We start from the raw sequence: 14,221 nt of genomic DNA, 5'->3' as shown, positions 1-14,221 counted from the left end.
TTCGTTGCCCAGTTGACTTGCCTATATCTTCCCCCACTTCTGTCTTGCTCACCATTATAACCCTAGTGCACAATGTATGATCATATATTCTTGGACTCTGTACTGTTGAGAATGGTGAGAGCCACAACTGAGCACTAACAGAACAACTGGGACAGAATCCATGAGGACATATGAGGGGATTAATTCAAATGTCTTCTTATTTATCTCCTGCAGTGATTAAACAATCCTTCTAAGGACTGTTTTTCAGTTGGTTTTACTCTTGGAGAACCTTGGCTTTTCTTTGTGTATGTATATGTGCAAGATGGTGTGTCTGAAATCTCTAACTGGCATGAGATGATGAGAAGAAGCTGAGCTTGGGCAAAGAAGCTTTGGTGGCTTTGTCTCAGTCCTCTCCCCAGCCTCCTTATTTTCTTCATCATAAATGAGACAACACTTCGGCTTTGCACGGCAAATCCCTTAGAAGTTGCTTAGCTTGATTGTTTCTAGAGCTCAAGCTCCTTTTCTACCCTTTCATTTTTTACAATTAAGAACTGGAAGGGAGGGCCCTTCCAAACCGAACTGCATAATGGGAAGGTCGTAGACTCTGGCTTCAGACTTTGGTTCAGATCCTGATCTTGTCCCTTAGTGGTTTCCTCATTTGTACAGAGGAAATAATGTTTATCTCAAGGTTGGGGGATTAAATGATAATGGCTAATTATTACATGCTTACTACATGCTAGATACTAAGAATCACACGTATTATTCCTCACAACGACCCTGTGAACTAGACGCTGTTATCTTGAGATAATCTATCTAGGTTAGAGAACCTAGCACTAACGTATTCACTAAATTTTAATTGAATCAGAACGGTACGGTCTAACCCCTCATTTCACACATGAAGGCACTTACAAGAGTGAAGTGACTGGTTGACATCAAGCACCATTTTTACAGTTGTGTTTCCAGTTCGTCTTTCCACAGAGCTGGTCCCTGGCCTATTAGTTTTCTGGGCATGTTTGATCCAAAGGGCAACAGACCTCCAAATAGCCATTTTTCTGGCTATTCTACTTCCATACTCTGCTCCAAGCTTGTGTCTTCTTCCTCCATACTCAAGCCAGTACGCCTTTTCAAAAAGGGATTGTCAATAAAAGCATTATTTCCAAACACCCGTCGCCTCTACAACACAGCCCATCGCTGATGGGCGTTTCCCATCTGTTCGCTGGGATCTGGGCAGTTCCTTCGGTGCATGCACTCAGTGATTGCCAAATCAGTGAGTTATTTATTTATAATAAAATTCCATCCGGCAGACAATTACCTTCAGAGACAATTACACAGAGCTGGGGCTTGGCAAATAGTTGGACAGAGAGAAAGAGTTTCAAGTTGTATTCCCACGACCTGGTGTGAGCAGCCTCTGACTCGTGCCATGATCTTTTCTCAGAAGCCCTGATTCATGTTCTAATGATTTAAGAGGTTTATAAGCATACAAGGCTTTCTGCTTATGCTGGGTATGAACTAGCCTCTCCAAAATAAGGAGTAAGCACATCCCTTCCTTCGTTCCTGGATTAGAAGCCTGGTGGGGGTATTCAATCAATCTTTCCTCTGAGCAGCTCCCAGGCGTGTATGATACATGGTTGGCAGGTGATTCGTTGTTCTCCAGTGATTTCCTGTGTGTATGGGATTTTTATCGCCCAGCCAGTTTATAAATAAGCTCCTTAAGAGCAAGCCCCAACATATCCCCCAAAGTCCCTGTCACAGTGTTTGAGACATAATGCCTGTTGGCTCCAGGTTAAATAATTGGGGAGTCTGGTGATACACTTGATCCTGATTTATTTTTCTCCATGGCACTTAGAACCACCTTGCCTATCATATGTTCCTTTATTGTCTGTATCCCCTGCTTAGTGTGTAAACTTCCTGGGGACAAGGAGTTTGTTTTTGATGACTGACGTATTCCTAGTGCCTAGAGCAGTTCCTGGCTCATCATAGGTTCCCAGTATTAGATGGACAGATGGACAGGTAGATGGACCAATGATGGTGCCAAACGTGTATTTAGCTTCTGTGAGCTAGGCACTGTTCAGCACTTTATTCACATTTTACCATTTTCAATCCTCGCAATTCTATCGTGAGCTAAATATTACTAGCCCATTTTACGCAAAATGGGACTTAGAGAGGATGGGGGTACACAGTAAGTTATGAGACAAATTCAAACCCAGGTCTGACGACTAAACCCGATTCGTTTGCTTCTGCTTACTTTAGCCACCATGGCAGTGACTTGACAGACCTGGAGTCCAACTCAGAAATCAGCCAGTTTAGCTGGCACTCAGGTGATCCTGATAGAGATGATCCTGAGACCACACTGAGAAACACGGTCCTACACAAAGCTGCCTCCAGACTTGGGTCCCCTTGGCGTTTAGACGGGGTGTGGATACGGGGGTAGTGAGGACCCCAGAACCCTTCCAACAGCACAGCCATCAGCAAAAGCCCTCCGTAGAAGACAGATGTCTCCAGCAGCAATGCAGGACATACCTGGAGGCAGAATTATTCCCCAAAGGAAGGGTCCCCAGAAACCAGGTCAGTGGACCAAGCGGCATGAAGTGAGAATGCTGTCCTGCCGGGGCCCCTTGGGCAGGTCTCGCCTGTAGTACGTGTGATACGTGGCAGCAGGCCTGCTGGCTTCCCTAACTCCAGGCTCTCCTGCACTCACTGTGGCTGTTGCTGCTCGCCAGCAAAAAGGACTTCGGGTTTGTCGAACTCTGGTAACAGCCCGTTTAATGAGATGCTTCGCTCTCTTCCCTAGAGCCCTGCGGTGGGCATACTGAGGAGCAGGGGCGGCCACGATGCACTGCTTCCCCTGGGAAGTGCCCCGTCGGAGCCCCCAGCCTGAGACCTTCTGCGGCTTGCAGTGACCAGGGAGATGCAAGCACATCGCCTTGCGCGAGCAGACAGTGCCTGTGAGCGGATGCCAAACAGTCAGTCCTTGCCCTGGAAACTCCAGGCCCCAAGCCAGCCCCACAGAGGCCTACACACAGGTGCCTCAGCCTTTCTTCTCGTCAGGGTTCTCAGGGGGGCTGTGTTCACGCAGTCCAGTACCTCCTCAGCCGGCAGCGGGCTCAGGCGGGGCTGGCAGGGCTAAATTGCCCATCAGCGGGCAGAAGTGCATGCTGGAGCCAGCAGGGTAGAAGCCCAGGGAAAAATAATTTCATTTTTCTTAAAATAAATTGATCAACATATATTTGCAATTAAAATAGTCTTTATGGGGAAAGTGAATACGCTGTTAGACCTCCTTACATTTATTCTGTGGCTTAGAAATGTTTTTATTTTTAATGGGGCCAACGGGGCGTGGGGGAGGTACCATAATCTTTTCAGTGCTTAGAGTCTTTAAAGGTCCTAGTCTATCCTGAACAGGGACATGTAATCTGTGCTTAGTCCCTCAACATTCTCAAACCACTGACTGGTCCAAGACAAAGTCACACTCTGGCAGTGGAGCTGATACTAATAAGGAATATGGAAAAGCATCACATCTGAGGGGAAAGCCAGTGCAACCAAACCAAACTGTGGGGATTAAATCCATAGACGACTGGCCTTAGCTCACATTTCTACCACGTTAGAGAAGGTCTAGAGAGCTCATTCACTCGTGTATTCACCCATTCTCCAGTGAGCTTCTATAACGTTTGCAAACCAGCCGCCATTTGCATCCCTTCTGGGAACGGATGTCTGTGCCTCCCCTGAGGGAACTGCTGACCTCCTAGCTCAGCCCAGCTACCGGTCAGCACACTCCACCCGCAGGCCTCGGTGACAGGTTCAGGGACGAGCACACAGCCCATCAGGCCAATCTGAGAAAACAAGACCAATTCTGGGACCTCTGTTCCAACTACTGGGAACCACTCTCTCTTCTACTTTTGACACGCCCTAAAGCTGAGCCTTGCTCCGCAAAGAGCCTGAACGTGAGGCCAACCCAGAGGAACCCGAGCTCAGAGGCGGATCCAAAGAGCATCACACAAGCTCCGGATCCAGCCGTGTCTCTACCTCCAGACTATGAAGTTCCATGAGTGACAAGCTCTCCTCTTTTTTTAAGCAAAACACAAGGCACCTAGAGTTGAATTTCTGGCATTTGATACCAAAAGACTACTTCAAGAAGAACCGTTAAAGAGAGGTGTGACGGGCTAAACTGTGTCCCCTCAAAGTTCATATAGTGAAATCCTAACCTCCAGTACCTCAGAATATGACTGTATATGGAGATAGGGCCTGTCAAGAGGTAGTTAAGATGAAATCATATGGGTGGGCCCTAATCCTATGACTAGTGTCCTCACAAGACAGACAACACACAGACCAAGGGGCAACCATGGAAGGACAGAGCAAGAGGGAGGCCATCTGCAAGCTGCAGAGAGAGGCCTCAGAAGAAACCAAACCTGCCAACACTTGATCTTGGGTTTCCAGCCTCCAGAACTGTAATAAAGTAAAATTCTGCTGTTTAAGCCACCCGGTGTCTAGTATTTTGTATGGCAGCCCTAGCAAATTAACACAGAGGGTGTACTAGGGGACAGATGAGGTGATTGAATTGGTGGCGGGGGGTGGGGGGAGTCAGAGGAAACCACTGCAGTCTTCCACCAGGGAGATGAGGCTTGAGCGAAGCAGGAGGCAGAAGCAATAAAGAGAAGAACATGGATCTGAGAGAAATTTTAGGCCAAATTGAACAACTTGGTCACTGACGATGACGAAGTGAGGGTAGGGATATCAAGCTTTTTGCTGGAGCCTGATGGTGTCATGTCCTCCAGCAGCAGAGGGAACGAAGTCAGAGACACCAAGTGGTGACCGTGAATTATACCTGTGTTTGTCCTCACTGTGTCCCTTACCTCTCCCCACACGGGGTTATTAGCTCCTGGGTCTGGGCTTGGTGGATTCACGTTCATCTCCCCTCCGCCCTCACAGCCTGAAGCTGCAGTTCTCAGGAGTGAGGCATAGCTGCCCCTGGAAGGGAGGCATTTCCCACATCGGTAGGGTGGAGGCATTTTTAGTTCCCACAATGACTGGGGAACCCAACGGGCATTCCTGGTGGGAGCCCACCATGCTGGACATCTTGCCGCGTGTGGCTCGGTCTGGTCCAGAACTTTACTAAGAGCTGCTCATCCTTTTGAACTACCCAGTCGCCACCATCGCACCCCTGCGCCAGTCTGCAGGGGCAGCTGCCTGAGGCCACGTGCATCAGACTGCTTTCTTCTTCCCGTGTAGTGGCCCAAGTGCTTACATATGGAAAAATACATTGTTTTTTAATAAATTGCGTTATCATGATTATTTTAAAATCAGGTGGGTGAGGGGGTTATATTAGCTGGGAATTTCATTTTAGGATAGGAAAGAGGATATTACAAAGCATGTGATGGAAGGGGGAGCCTGAGAAGGTGGAGACTCAACACCCAGGGCGACGGCGCAGCCTCCACGGAGAGCGACCCTGAGGCCCCCCGCCTGCTTTTCCCAGCGGGCCAGGCCTCTGTGCAGCCTCTACCCCATAAGGCCATGTGAGGGCTGAGCAGGCAGAGGATATAAATGGGCTCTCCTCTGGCAGGGGCCTGTAGCTCTCACAGCTTCCTGGAGGGGAGGGGGCTCCCAGAGCCCCCCACCGCCCCCCGAGAGGGCTTGGGCTGCCCCATGCCCCCTGCCCCCGAGACCTCCGATCAGAGGATCTGGACTGAGCCAGACTTTCAAGGGCAAGTAAAGAATGTTACCTGTCTACAGCCCCTGTTACTTCCTCCAGACAGGTACACACACATTTCCATAGGACAGATGGTTCTAGAAAATGGGAGGCAGGCATACCAGGGTCCTGAGGGCTCTTGGGTCCAGGATGATAGAAAACCGTCCCTTGTCTTGGCTCCTTGCCCACACCTGTGCGCTAGGTTCGGCACTGCTGGGGGGAACAGCAAAAGGCCTGCCTGCACGATTGTGTGGCCACAGCTGGCCTGGCCCGAGACCTGGCTTTCCAAAGACCTGGATAGCTTAGACGCAAGGGCTTTGGGGTTCAAAGCAAGGCCTGGACGCTGGGGAGCAGGGCCACCATGGTGCACCACCATCAAGGGTGACCCCTGGAGGCAGCGGTGGGTTAGCCAGCACCCAGGGGCTAGCACCCAGCCCCCTTGGAAGGCAGAGCACTGAGACCTTGGGTTCTCATCTGCTCCTCACCCATGCTTACCCCAAAGGACTTATCCAAATATTTCTTCCAAACAAATCCAGTGCTCAGCCTACGAGAAAATCTGGAGAAAGAAATTTCCATCATCTCCATACAAACGGCACCCGTCACCCTCCCAGCCTGGCCTTGATTTTTGGGCTTCACCACTCACAGCCCAGCTAGGAAACCTTCAGAGCGTCTCCTCCTCTGTCCCCACTGGCCAACAGGCCCAGCGCAAAGGTGCTGCTACCTCTAAGTGGCTCTGGCTTCCCAGCCCGGGAGCTCAAAGGGGTGGATGGAGGCTCACCTCACAGCGGAGGTCCCCCTCCCATGGACTTCTCTCACTCTCCAGTTTTCTCATGTGATCCCTATGGTCCTATATGGCCTATGGTCACTGCAGTCCCAAAGATCTGTGACTCTGAGATGGGATGCTGTTGCTAAGAGCTGGCCAGCTGGCCAAGCCTCAGATCGTTGCAGAGTTTGATGATACTGCCCCTCCCGTTCCTTCCTGGATGTGCTCAGCTCCTGCAGGCTGACCTCTACCCCTGCAGGTTGACCTCCATCAGGACTATCACAGGTTCTCAGCTGGGCCATATTTGCCTGAACCCTAGGGATGGACAGAGTTCATATCATTTTTCCTGGACAGCTTCTCAGCCCCTCCTCAAAGCAAATACTCAGGGCGGGGGGCGGGGGTTGCCTTAGCTCCATTTACCAGAAACTTCTGAGCCTGGACAAGATGCCGCCACACTGTAGCTGCTCCAACATCTCTGCCTACTTTAGCACCTCCCCCAAGGATCTTGGCAGGCCCTGCTGGGACCCATACAGAGGAGGATGAGGCCACTCCCCTGTCCCAGCGGGAAGGAGGAGGAGGTCACCGAGCTGGACGCTGAGGCAGTGTCTGTGTCCCCTCTTCCCTCCTCCATGCTAGGGAGCTCCGCCCCACGCCCGCGGGCAGGGAGGCTGGGAGGCAGCCAGCCCTGCCCAGGGAGCCTGTGGGAGTCCAGATTCTTCCCTGTGGGTCATCAACTCGAACATGCTCAGCACGGAAGCAGCCTTCATCTTATACACACAAAGCCATTTTAAAGAGTCAAGGACAGGGTGCAGCCAGGCCCCAGGAGAGAGGGGAACCAGACCCTTGGGCCCCAGACTCCAGGGAGAGCGCTCCCACAGGGCTTGGCTCGTCATCCCTGCCTCTCCGCCCAGGCCGCCGCTCGCTGCTCCCGGGCCCAGGTCACAGGTCCCGCCACGGGGAGAGCTGGCTTCCAGTCCCCACCCCACACAGAGCCCCTGGCAGAGCCCAGAGGAGAGAGACAGAAGCCGAGAACTGAAGGCACTGCTGGGGTCCTCCTTCCCGCTCTGCCTGAGGGAGGCGGGCTGCGCCTGACTTCCCTGTGATGGGAGCCAGGAAAAGTCGCTTTTGGCTGAAGCTGTTTCAAGACAGGTTTCTGTCACTGGACGTGAAGGAGTCCTCTGCGTCCCTGGCGCGACTCTGTAAGGAGTTGAGGCCGGGAGGAAAAGGGACAGGGCCAGAGAGCTTGTAATGAGGGAAGGTGGCGTTGGCCTGCGCTGCTGTGCCCCAGGCCGCTCCAGCGTCTTTGCCCCGACTTCCTTCCCGGGGTCAGGGCTGGGGGCCGGTCGCGGGAGGAAAACAGTGATGCCCGGGCCGCCCGGGTGGGGACTGTCTCCGCTCCAGAGCGCCTGTGATTTCTGGGAACCGCTCTGCACTCTGACCGCCGGGCTGGCACAGCCAGAGTCCAGGTTCCTGGAAATGACCGCGGAAGGAGGCGCGGGTGCGCCTGGGGCCGGCAGGAGCCGAACTTCCACCTGGGCGGAGCCCAGGTCAGGTCCGACGGCTGCTGTCTTAAGCTCTAACCAGGCCCCGCGCTGACCCCATACTTCCCAGGCCCGAGGTCACTGCAGTGACGCCCCCACCCCCACCCCCAAGATTAGGGTCACTGGGTGAAAACTCCGTGGGCGTCTTGCTTGCTTCCTCTCCGCGGAGCGGCTGCGTTGGTGATCGCGGCTCCACCTGGTCCCCGCGCCAGCCAGCCGGACGCGCGGGCGGGCGGCGTCTGTGCGGCTTCCAGGGCGGGGCGGGCGGCGGGCGCAGATCCGGCCTCGCAGAGCCCAGCTCCCCGCGCCGCGCCGCGCCGGGGCCCGGGGGATGCTCGCTTCCGCTCCCGCCCAGAGCCCGCGCAACCCGAGACCTTCAAGTCCATCGGCTCTCACACTTGGGGCGCCCATCAGTCCCAATCGCCTAGATTGCTGGGCCCCACCCAGAGTTTCTGATTCGGCAGGTCTGGGTGGGGCCTGAGAATGTGCATTTCTAACAAGCTCCCAGATGCTGCTGCGGCAGCTGATCTGGGGACCACACATGGGAAAGCCAGTGGGTCATCCTCCCAAATTCTCTCCTCACCAGCCATAGTTTCACTTTTGGCTTCAGATGTCTATTAGCAGTAAAAGGCTTCATCCAGGGGCAGCAAGGAGTTCTATGTCTTACCCTTGACCTCAGGTTCAACTGAGCTCATGGGACATTAAATATAGGCGGGGAGAAGGGTGAAAAGGGAGATTCAGCGTTACTATGTGCATCTTCTATCATCAGGAATTATTCTTTTCACTATCACGATTAACCAACTATTTAGTAGCCCAGTTGTCCCTGTCTCACACACACCCTCTCAAGTCCATATGTAGGTCTCACCGTGAAAGCAGTAGTCATAATGTAAAGTTGGTTTGGGGCAAGTGGATCGGTGCTTAGGCTGAGACAACAATGAGGCCAGGAAATGCTTAGTGACAGGGTTGGCGGTACAGCTAAAGAGGTTCCTTGTGAGCTGTGCCTTGCTGGTCCTCAAGATGTGTCAACCTGCGAGAAAACCACCAAATTCGGTCACTGTAGCATCTACTCTTCCATTCAAACCAACATACATGCCCTCTGTGCTTGCCCTTTGGGAGGGCCATTTGAAGGTCTGGATCTTTTTGCCAACCTCACCCAGGCCACAGAACTACTGGGTGCTGTGATGTGACTCACATCTCTGGAAATAAACTTAAATTGTTTAACAAGAAACAAATTTTTAAGCCATTTTCAGTTGATAGAACATATAGAAATTACGTCTGTAATAGTCAGACATCTTTTGGTTGCAAGTGACAGAAACTCAATTTGAACCAGTTTAAATGAAAATGATGGTTGATTGGAAGAATGCTGGGGTTGGGGGGGAGCAGTGCTTACGCAATGGATGGAGTGAGGGCTGCTCCAGGGAACTCAGGAGTCTGGGACCAAGGGTCGGATGCCCCCAACATGCTCTGTTTGCCTCTCTCTAGGTAACAGCTTCATTTTCTCAGGCCTTCCCATGAGATGAAGAACACGGCAGTAGGCTGCCCTGGAGTCTCATTTTACAATGAACTGACCACACTTCAACAGAAAAATCCCAGGGAAGGACTTTCATTGGATCAGCTTGGGTCACATGCCTATCCTGAACCAATCACTTGTCAGAAGGATGGGGCAATATTGGTCCAGATTGGGCTGTAATGCCCATCCCTGTGGTCATGGGATGGGATGCTGGGCAAATCCTGCTCATCAGGCAAATGCACTTGTAAGTGACCAATCCTGATCGTGAGGCAAATGCACTTGTAAGAGAAAGTAAAGCAGGAGTGGTTTGTTTGTCTTTTTCTTTGGCAGTGTTGCGCAGCACGCGGGATCTTAGTTCCCTGACCAGGGATTGAAACCCGTGTCCCCTGCAGTGGAAGGGCAGATTCCTAACCACTGGACCACCAGGGAATTCCCTGGAGTGGTTTTTATTGTAGTTAAGAGCCTAGGGTTCAAAGGCACAAGGTCTTGTGTTCAGTTCTGGTTCTACCACTCCCTAGCTATGTGAATTTGGAGGAATTTCTTAAGCTCTTTGTGTTATTCATCTTGTCAAAGACAAAACCTGGACAAGCAGGTTGATTTTATTCAGGCTATTTCAATAGGTAGAGCAAACCAGGTCAGACATCAGAGTGTCTCCACAGGGTGGTTTTACCCTGGACTCATAGAGGGAGGGCTAGACAGGTTACAAGTAGGATGATTTACAGTTGGGTTGATTTTGCCATCAGGGGAAATCTCAGTCAATTAGCTGAACAGGACATGCTTATCTCTGTATCTAACTAGTTTCAGGGGGGGCACAAACGGTTCTTATCTCAGTTAATCAACCACGAGACAAAGAACAGGAATTTGGAAGGTCTGTGTCTGGCCTGGTGAGCAGGTTCAAGCAAAAGGGGAAAGGTCTATGTTTGGCCTTGTCACAGGTAAACAAGGGCATCATCCATGAATCTTACAGGAGTCACGAAGAAGAGTGGATGATGAGCCTTATCTAAGTCACAAGAGGAAGGGTAGTTCTTTTTGGTAAGCCCCTTCCCAGAACACAAAAGGGTGGGGGGATTTCTTAACCATCACTGTTTCCCAGGAGCAGAGGGCTCAGGTAAGGTACAACATCGTTAATCTGTAAACCCCTGAAAATATTACCCAACTCATAGATGTGGTGTGAGGATTACATACAAGTGGGCACTCATAGGGTTGTCATATTTATCAAATAAAAATACAGGAACTATAATGTCCTATATGCACAATAAAATAAGGCAATATTTGGGATATACTTAACTAAAAACTTATCTGAAATTAAAACTTAATTGGTTGTCCTGTATTTTGTCTGGCAATCCCTGGCACACAGTGAGTTGACAATAGATGTGAACTTTTATCATTATGAACAGCGAGGTTTATTTTCAATTCATATTACCTGGACAGTGTGTCTCTTCCTGCTAAATACAACCTTTCTTTGAAAACACTCTCAGATCTCAAAAGAGCACTGGCAGGCCTGGGTCCTGGGGAGGTGGCCACAGACCATCTTAGGGCTTCTTCAAAGGCAAGCATATCTACCTTCTCCATGCCCTCTTCCCTGTCTCTGGCCTTGGTGGTCTCCACCTTCTTGGAAGCATGGAGATGTAAACATGGAGATCTGATCCTCAATGCCGGGTGGGGAGAGATTTTCTCCATCTCTAGCCAACTCAGCCTCCAGCCCAGAGTCGGGCGACTCGCAGGTGCTCTTTCAGTGCTGGTGAACTTCAGTTCAAAGGTACCACACGCAAGGACAGGGATGATTTATGCTCCTGTTTCACTTTTAAAGACCCACATTTCACGTGGGGAAAAAAAAGTTTCTCTAAAATCCCTGGAAACTGCTACAGTGCGGTGGAACCCTGGTGCCTGGAGCTTTAAGGCAGATCTTGGGCTACCTTGTTGGTTCTAAATTGACCCTGGGTCGCTCCTGTAAAATGGGAATAACGACGCCTATCTTTTTCCGCGCACACCACACTGTAATCTCTTGATGGTTTTGTTTCCAGCCTGGTCGGGCTCATCCCTAGAGCCAGGCACAACGCCAGGCGCAATTTTTATTTTTTCTTTTGCGGTACGCGGGCCTCTCACTGTTGTAGCCTCTCCCGTTGCGGAGCACAGGCTCCGGACGCGGAGGCTCAGCGGCCATGGCTCCCGGGCCCAGCCGCTCCACGGCATGGGGGATCTTCCCGGACCGGGGCACGAACCCGTGTCCCCTGCATCGGCAGGCGGACTCTCAAGCACTGCGCCACCAGGGAAGCCCCAGGCGCAATATTTGTGGAAAAGAACCAATGAGAAGTTGTGGAGAGGAGGACGGGTGACGCCGCCCAGCATCTTGCAACCCGCAGCGGACTAGGAACTGCGAGCCGCGACTTCACTTCCGCCGCCTGGAAGCCCGGAGACTTAGCCCGCTAGGCTCCGCCGTTTGTCCCAGGATGCTCCGCGTAGGTCGCGTCCGGTGATTGGCTGCGCTGCTCCACGTGGTGCCAGGCAGGCGGCGGCGGTTGCTGGGGCGACGGCTGGACAAGGGGCGACCGGGCAGGGTAGGCGCGTGTGCCCGCGTCAGAGCAGCAGGTAAGCTCGTCCCCCGACGCGGCCGGGCCACCCCCGAGCCCGCCGTCCCCGGGCGGGGAGGAGTGGTGATGGGCCAGAGGGCCGAGGCTCTGCTGAGCCATCTCCCCAGAGGAAAACCCCGACGCGCCAACTCAGCAGCCGCTGCCGGATGACCCCACTTTTGGACTGCTGTCCTGGACTCTGTGGGCCCGAGGCGGCTGCCTGGATATCCCGAGTACAGGCCCAGCTGCTTCCCACAAGTAGTCCCTGATCTTTGCTTCAGTGAGCCAAGCGTGAAGGGGGCTCCATGTCGTCCAGCTGGGGAGTGGCGGCACGAGAGGGTGGCCTGGGGCTTTTAGATCCATCCCTTCCATTATCTCCCATCAGCTAACCGCTCTCCCCAGGCACCCAGGTTGAGTCCAGACTTCATCCAATCTAAGCAAAACCAGGATGCTTCCTATTCAGATTCGTCTTCCAGACAAATCCCATAATCTTCCCCTTTTTCAACCAGCTCGTAGGCCCTAAATCCCTATTATATAGAAATCAGAAGCTGCCACTGCAGTCCTCAAGAGTGATTGAAGAAGTTTTCTCTAGTTTTTGCATAAAGTAAAGCCGTGGTTCTCAAACCTGAACGTGCATAAAAGTCATCGGGAGAGATTGTGTGAAACAGTTTCTGAGCATTGTGTTCAGTAAGTTCAGAGTGATGCTAGGAATTTTCATTTCACAAGCATCCCAGGTGATTCTGATTGAGGTGGTCCAAACTTTGGGGTAATACTGTGTAGTGGTTAATATCAGTCTGGATTTAAATTCCCACTTTGTTACTCACTAGTTGAGTTATTGGGAGCACCTTAACGTCCCTGAGCCTCAGCTGCCTCATCTGTAAAAGGAGAATATAAATCATATTCATCATTCAGGTTTATTGTGAAAATTAAATGCGAAGCGTTTTGCATGGCATACAATAAGCCCTCAATAAGTGAACTTATTATGATATAAAAGTGTACAGAAAATTCTGTAGTTTTTAAGAACGTCAGAGTAATAGAATACCCAATGATGGCTCACATTCACTGACAGATGATCATAGCAGAATCTCATTCAAAAGATGGTCACGAAGAACTTCTCTGACGAAGTGATGTTTATAAGCACAGGGCTTAGCCAGGTGAAAAAAGAAAGGGGAAGAGCGTTGCTGGCAGAGAGAACAATATGTGCAAAGGCCCTGAGGTAGGAAGGAGCTTGAGTTCTCAAAACAACAAAGTTTTCTTGTTCCAGGGCCTTCAAAATGCTTTTCCATCTGCTTGGGCTTCGTTTATTTATCACATGTCTTGGGTGCCTACCAGGCACTCTGCTAGGTTCTAGAGATACAAAATTTAAATACAGCTGCCTGCCTTTTAAAATAGGGTAATAAGTATAACAGTAGAAGTGAATGTAGGATATAGAGGTACCCCAGAGGAGAGAGCATTGCCTTGATGGGGAAGGAAGGAGAGGGGTTCCTGGAAGACTTCGTAAAGGAGGTCAAGCCCTGACTCGGTATGATGTGTCAAGTTTGCCCACGAGGTGAAGAAGAGCACATCCAAGGGCTCAGAATCATGAAAGAGCATTTTGTAAGGAGGAATGGCCGGGAGTTCAGTATTACTGGGGCCTCACGTGGGGAAGTAAGAATGGAGCCAGGACAGGAACAGGGACAGGGGGTGGTGGTTGGTCCAGAGGAAGGCTGGAGAGGTGGGTGGTCCTCAGACAGACACAGAGGTGTCTTTCTCCTCACACCTTGTGTAACTGGCAGGCAGGGGGTCCTGCTTGCTCCTCATTGCTACTTCCCCATCACCCGCTACCCCCCCACCTTTGAAGTCCATGCCGTGGGCTTTACCACCGTTGTTTCCTTGAAGACTGCAGCGCCTGGCTCACCGTCTACGTCTCCACCTCCTCTGCTTCATTTTGAGGGGTTTCAGAATCCTGGAAGTTTCTTCATCCTCCTTACTTATAGGCATCTTTTTCCTCCATCCTCCTCATTTGCCTACTTCTGCGGTCATGAGCTTTTTATTACTGCACCACCTTCAAAATCTTGATTTGAACTATTCATCCTGCTCTCTGAGCACCACATTCTATCTTTCAAGCTCACTTTGATGTGCCTCTGAAGTAGGTCTTTGACCCCATTACTTTTTCACTGCCTTACAACCCCCTTATGC

At 51.4% G+C, this 14,221-nt stretch overlaps 1 protein-coding gene across 10 annotated transcripts in view; it reads left to right on the top strand.

The window, feature by feature from the left end:
* The first annotated feature begins 11,909 nt into the window (after positions 1 to 11,909).
* The window catches only part of ARMC9 (armadillo repeat containing 9), a 138,594-nt gene continuing 136,282 nt past the window's right edge, over positions 11,910 to 14,221 (top strand). For 4 of the 10 annotated variants that reach the window (XM_032637403.1, XM_032637404.1, XM_032637401.1 and 1 more), the window contains exon 1: positions 11,912 to 12,062. The gene's annotated coding sequence lies outside the window, so the exon portion shown is untranslated. Of the gene's footprint in view, positions 12,063 to 14,221 lie in introns of all 10 variants that reach the window. The other 6 variants (XM_032637400.1, XM_032637402.1, XM_032637399.1 and 3 more) reach the window with 3 other exon arrangements.

The sequence above is a fragment of the Phocoena sinus genome, chromosome 7 (genome assembly GCF_008692025.1).
Source record: "Phocoena sinus isolate mPhoSin1 chromosome 7, mPhoSin1.pri, whole genome shotgun sequence".
Lineage (NCBI taxonomy): Eukaryota > Metazoa > Chordata > Mammalia > Artiodactyla > Phocoenidae > Phocoena > Phocoena sinus.
This window is presented reverse-complemented; position numbering and strand designations above follow the sequence as displayed.